This window comes from Lactuca saligna, chromosome 5, assembly GCF_052625555.1.
Source record: "Lactuca saligna cultivar CGN05327 chromosome 5, ASM5262555v1, whole genome shotgun sequence".
Classification (NCBI taxonomy): domain Eukaryota; kingdom Viridiplantae; phylum Streptophyta; class Magnoliopsida; order Asterales; family Asteraceae; genus Lactuca; species Lactuca saligna.
Window position 1 is genome coordinate 287769630 of NC_136421.1, and position 7104 is coordinate 287776733.

Below are 7104 nucleotides of genomic sequence, written 5' to 3' on the forward strand. Positions count from 1 at the left end.
CTTACCAAGATCTATACAAAAAAAAATTCCTAGCCCAAACCATAAAAGTATAGCCTTTCCAAAATCGAAAACATGATCATCAAATTGATTTGTACTTCGCCCCCTTTCGTCCAACACCTACATTAATACGTTATAATTACTAACAAAAAATAGACATAATTATTTACAATTTATATCATAATTATAATGTATAATAACCTTTTCAGTTTCATTATCAACAAAAACATTCTCATCAAATTTGTTTGCAGTCCGCCCCCCATCATCTAAAACCTATACTAGTACTTTTAAATTATTAAAAAAAATATACATATTTATTAACAAATTATATCATAAATGTAGGGTATCATTAAACTTTTCATCAAAAGAAATATTTGTTTGAAATTTGTTGGTTCATCAAACTTTATGTTTTTCCATCTACTCTCGTCATCCACTTCTTCCACAAACACCTCGATGTGTTCTCGGTGGAATACACCTGTTGTTCAAGTTTAAATAATCGTTTCGCCAAATATTCTAATCTTGTTTTCCCACTTCGTCCACCTCTACCATGGGAGCGGACACTAGAAGATACACTACATGAAGATTCATCTTGCCTCCTAAAAGGGTTCTGCACTGGGGATGGAACTGAATGTGGTTCACCATATATATACTCTTGATATGACATAGAATCAGAAGACCTTATCTCATCATCACTCGGTGTCATGCTATGTCTTGGTCTTTGTGCCTCCTAAAACAAATTAACATATTTATAATGTAGGAAAATGTCCGAACATAAAACTTAAATAAATTAAATAAAATATAAAAACCTTTGTCATATCAAAAATCTTGTTCTCATCAACCCATTTCAAATTTCTGGTTGCACTCCATCGCTTCATCTTAGGTTTTTCTTAATGCAAAACTACCACCTTGAACAAATGGAAGTATCTCATAGAGCCATATCTATAACTTTAGCAATTATATTAATAATAATTATAACAACTAAAATACTGGTTATATCTTAAAAATAATTATATATTTGTATACCATGAATGGCACCGTAAATCATGATAGGGAGTATATGAAAGTTTGCCGAGGCTCAGGTAGTGATAAATATTTATTGATCTTGTTTCATGTATCCTTAAGGTCATCGTAGGTGAACTCCCACAAATAGTTATCCCAAGAAAAACTACAATACTTTTAATTATAATAAAATTATCATAAAAAATATAAAACTTTCAAAGTCAACAAATGATACTTGTCCCATCTATTCAAGTTCTCAGCAAAACAAACCAGTCTTGTGGCACACGATCATTTGCTTCTTTTCCCAAAAAGCCTTCACATAAAACGTATATCAGTGATGCTCTAACCGCATAATCGTTGGCTTCTAAGAAGGGTTGATTTAAAATATAGCTTCTAAGAAGGGTGATTTAAAATATAACTATTTTTATGGTTCGAAAAGAGACGTTCCTGCAATAAACATCTTTTTTTACTACAAAAAAAATTTCTCACACTTTTTTCCAAATATTTTTTGATAAACTCCAAAATTAAACCTGATTATCAAACAAAACTATTCTGGACCATAAACCATTTTAGTATCACCCAATTTAATATACAACCACGTTATACCATCTGGGGATACTATTGCATCCGACAGTAACTAATGAATAAACATTTTATGAAACAACAACCCGTTCCCTTTTTATTGAGGGACGTCCAACAAGCAACCAAACACAGTGTTTCTAAAACTTCCCCATGCAATACTTCAAATATTTGCCATATGTTACATAACGATCTTTTTAGGATAACAATCTCTTTGACATTTAGATTTGTATAATCATGCTACAATACAACAACATGTTAGAAAACATATTATTGTAACAAAAACTCAACAACTAACAAACTATTATATTTAAAAACGTTCGGCAATTTGAATCACTAATAAACCAAATTTCTATTTATAACCAGGATAAGTAATCGAATTATATACATACTAATTTTGAAGTGCGTGAACAATACTTTGCTGTTATTGGTTGATTTTTTTTAATTTTCTTTTTGATAATTATCTATTTTATACTAGATAGTGTATTAAACAAAGTACTAGATAGTGGATTACATGTGCGTCTTGCCTCTTTCTCTACTGTCTACATGCCTCTCCACCACTAGTGTATCTAATAAATGTGAGATCAGTGTCAATTCACCTTTTCATTCCATGGAACCCTCTACAGGTCTTTTTTCTTCTACGACCCTTTTAACGTTGTTCATACCCTTCTTATTTCTGCTTCTACCGCTCCTCCTTCCACCGTATTGATCTAAATGTGCCGATCCACCGCTTCAATACTTACATAGCTTTCTCGCACCGTCTATATGCCATCAAATTAAATCTCTGTTTCGTTATCCAGAAATTCCAATAGTGTACCCACCTATAGTCGATTCCATCTGATATCGACATCGGTAGGAAAAGAAGATGTCGGACCTGGTCTGCCACACCCAATCGCATAGGAAAGCCCTAAAATCGATTTTCAGTGGTTGCGCATGTACTCAATGATGACATATAGTCAGAAAGACAAAAGAAACCTCAAACCCATGATTGAAGTTCGGAAAAAAGGAACCACATCGCTAAAAATAAAAATTAAGGTTTGTGTTTCATCTTTCTGTATCTGATTTAGCACATATTTGCTTTCTTTTTCTACCTACTTCGCATTCCACCTACCTTCTTTTCTTTCTTTCTAAAAAAATCGGAACTTGCTCTTCTTATCAGATTCTCTCACTACATTTTCGATGAAATGCCTATGATCGGTTATGCAACAATATTTGTTTCAATGAAGAAAACCCTGTCGAAAGATTGGTTTACTATTTTTCTGAAGTAATTCAATTGAAAATAAACAACGAATTGGGAAGCATCGCACGTAATGGACTTAAAAGTATCCAGTTTGATATTCAAGAATCCTTGATGAACATAGACACATGCATCTTTGCGTTTCACCAGAAAGTTCCTTTATCGCAAGTTTGCCAGTTCATTTCGTTTCATACAATAATATAAAACTTGACAAAAGATACAAAAATTCATGTAATTGATCTTGAGATCAGGACAGGGATGCAGTATGTAGGTATGATGCAAGCGCTAGCGAGTCAAAGTGAATGTCATTTTGATCATATGAAACTAATTGCTATTGGTACAAGATCGGAGTTCAAGATACTAGATACCTGTATGTAAGTTCAAATCGTTGGGTTCACAAAATATTTCCGGTGTATATATATTTTGAATTCTTTGGCTTTGTGCAAGTAAGAATCTTGCTGATTTTGCAAAGACGAACACAAATCACTATCTTGGAGAGTACAAAGGACAACTGCTTGGGAGCATCGAAAATGTATTGCCCATAATTACAAATAGAAAATCAGCGCACATATAATTGCTCCTGGTAGATTATAAGAATGTTTCAAAATTCCCGATGACATCGCTCTGCTTATTTGCTGCTACTAAAATTTAAAAGTTTTTTTTGGTATAATGACCATTTTACCCTTGGATGTCCTTTACAACTATAAAGGCTATACGAGGTTTTTTTATAGAGTAATGATAGCTATGCCCCTGCATGCTAGGCTTGCTTGTTGATGTTAATGTCGAAGTTTTTGTAGGTATTCACCTTGCCCCTGGTTGTCCTGTCTGACTATAGGTTATTTAAACTTTTATTTATTGGTTTATTTTTTTTATCAAGTTTCTAAAGAAGTGATAAGTTGGTTTATTCTATTTTGTTAAACATAAATACAAGGTGAATTTGTTTCCATTGATAGTTTTTTGCTACCTAACAGTTAGGAACATCCTTCTCTATAAGGTATGCACTCTTTTCGTTTCAGTAATTTATTGTGATTTTTCTCACTTTTGGCGCTACAGTAGAGAGTTATTACTAAATTTAATGTTTTGGGGACATTTTTAATGAAATTAACAATGTACTCTAAGTAGAAATGTGATTTTAATTGAATTTACCACTTCAGTTTTTAGTACTTTTTGGGCTGACATTATTCTTTTAAATGATTGAGTTTTGTATTCCATGATAGCCAATCAGATTTCCAATGAAGGTGTTAATGATGTCAAAGATTGAATTTGGCCAAGCTTTGTTTTTGTTTTTCTATTTTGAATTTGTATCTTTGTGTCAATAACACATGACTACAATATAAAATACAAATAGTCAACTACAAAATTTCTCATTCCATCTTTATATTTTTTGGTTGAGAACATATTATTCAACAGATTATACACAACAAAAGTTGGATGATAAACCTATAGATTTTGATCAAGTACAATTATTTTGTTACACTTTTTTGGAACTTCCATCAAATTTCTTATTCTTTTTAACTTAAAGATTGACAATAATAATTTTCTTTATTTGAATTCATATTTTCAGTCATGGCACAATAATTTCAAAAATCTACTCCTATGGTTCGTTTTTTAGAAGTACCATGTTTATGTAAAGGGTATTAGAACTATAAAACATATACTTTATATATTAATGGTTTTGTAAATATATAAAATGATTTTAACAATTCAATTTCTTACTTTAGTGAGATCTTAATGTATTTTTCTTAACTATATTTTAATTTTTTTAGTTATATATATATATATATATATATATATATATATATATATATATATATATATATATATATATATATATATATATATATATATATATATATATAAAACTAAAAAAATTAAAACATAGTTAAGAAAAATACATTAAGATCTCACTAAAGTAAGAAATTGAATTGATAAAATCATATTATATATATATATATATATATATATATATATATATATATATATATATATATATATATATATATATATATATATATATATATATATATATATATATATATATAGTTTCAGGTTCATTTGAGACCATTCTAATTTTGTGAGACCGTGAGACCAAATCTAAGAATAATTTTAAAATGCAAAATAAATGGAAAAATCCAAAAATTCTTTTTTTAAATATTATTTTCGGAACTTTAATTAACTAAAAAAAATTAAAAAATATATAAAAAAAATTTAAAAAAAAATCCGTTTTTTTTTTTGAAAAATACGTGAAATATTCTAAATAGAATATTACACTGACATATTCTAAAAAATAATTTTAAAATGCAAAAAAAATGGAAAAATCTAAAAATTCTTTTTTTAAATATTATTTTCGGAACTTGAATTAACTAAAAAATAAATAAATAAATAAATAAAATTCTATTTTTTTTGAAAAATACGTGAAATATTCTAAATAGAATATTACACTGTACATATTCTAAAAATAATTTTAAAATGCAAAATAAATGGAAAAATTAAAAAATTCTTTTTTTCAAAATATTATTTTTGGAACATGAATTAACTAAAAAAAAATAAAAAAAATGCGTCTCACGGTCTCACAAAATATAGGTGGTCTCAAATAAACCTAACCCTATATATATATATATATATATATATATATATATATATATATATATATATATATATATATATATATATATATATATATATATATAATATCACATGCACGTTTCAATTTTTTTTTCTTCAAAAAACAGTCTTCTCTTTGGGTTTTTTTCAATTGAATGCACATCCTTTATCTAATCTTTACTCAGAATTTTAGGGTTTTCTGCGAAAAGTTGTTAGGCCAGCATCATTAAGAGGTTTGTCCCAGTAACTAGCATGAATGATTCAATGATGTTTGGTAAGGTTGCTGAACGGATCTGCTAAGAAAAGTTACGATTTTACCCTTCTAATAAGAACAACTTTGAAATGCAAATTAAGTACTCAAACTTTACAATTGTCAAACTAACATTAATAGAGTATATAAAGATCAATGCAATGTATAAATTATTCAAAATCTACCATTTTACCTTCCATCAATGTTATCTAATCTAAAAAATCAAGTTTTAAAGGCACGAAACTAATCAAAAGAGATTCAAGAAACAAAAAACTGAACCACTCAACATCACCTTCAATAACTTTTAAACTATCCTATGCTAACACACAATTCTGATCATTAATTACAGATGTGAGATGTGGTTGGTGGTTGGTGGTTGCTTAATTTAAATAAAAGGATAAGACCACAGTTTAATATTCAGAATGTAACTCACTATGCTACTTTTCAATTTTAAAGTAGAGCAAACTATTACAGAAGAGCTTTTTAACCTTTCATAAACTGAAAAAATATTGTAATTTGTTAATTTTAAATTAAATTGCTAATTTGTTTAAAATTTCGTTGATTTTTACAGCTTAACTATATTTTCATGTTGAATTTGCTATATGATTTGAGATATGTGCTAGGAAGAGAAGGGCATCATAGCTGGGTATGGAAGATAATAATTTTGTTGTTGACATACACTTCATCATGGCTCCAAACAAAGAGTCCAACGGCAATTTTGGAAACACAAATGTTTTCCTGTTTTGTTAATTCCTATGGCGTATCCAACCCTGCAAAGCAGAGAATCTTCCTTAGTTATATATAAAAGATATTTTTATTTATAAGAATCTTTATAATAATACCAATTTTTTTTTTGATAAACTATAAATACAACGTCAAAATGCAAAGGTACAACATCATCAAACAGCAATAATCATTATTATATCAAAAAATTATATTATTAAACAAATTAACAAAAGGTACAACCACACAATGCACAATTTATGCATTATACACTTGTATAATAATACATATACTTATCAAATACCATCAAAACCTCATGGCTACTAATAAAATCTACTAACTATCAAATATAACACATAGATCTAAGAAAATCGAATAATAAAACACAATAAAGTTTCATTTTTTTACAAATTTTTCGGAATAAATCGTAAATAAAGAAGGCCGAATCTTGATAAATGATGACTAAACACAAAAAGAGTAAATATCTTACCATATTATCGGAATTGTTCATGAAATCGTCCATATTCGTAGATGGATTAAGAAAATCGCTTGTAAGAGAGTTTTCCAATAAAAATGAGTTAATGATGAAGGAAAAAACAAAAAAGAGTGAAAATGAAGCAAAAAATTATATGTTTATCCTTGGTACGTCTATGTTCACAAATGGGGTAGTTATGTTTGCAGATGGACTAGTCCATTTGCGAACGTACAAGTTACT

The 7104-nt window shown here is 28.4% G+C and overlaps 1 long non-coding RNA gene across 1 annotated transcript; it reads left to right on the plus strand.

Annotated features, from left to right (window-relative positions):
• Positions 1-2105: 2105 nt before the first annotated feature.
• Positions 2106-3716, plus strand: LOC145048141 (uncharacterized). Its single transcript, XR_013682729.1, has 2 exons — positions 2106-2610; positions 2735-3716. It is a non-coding gene; the product is annotated as an uncharacterized LOC145048141 (long non-coding RNA).
• The last annotated feature ends 3388 nt before the right edge of the window (positions 3717-7104 follow it).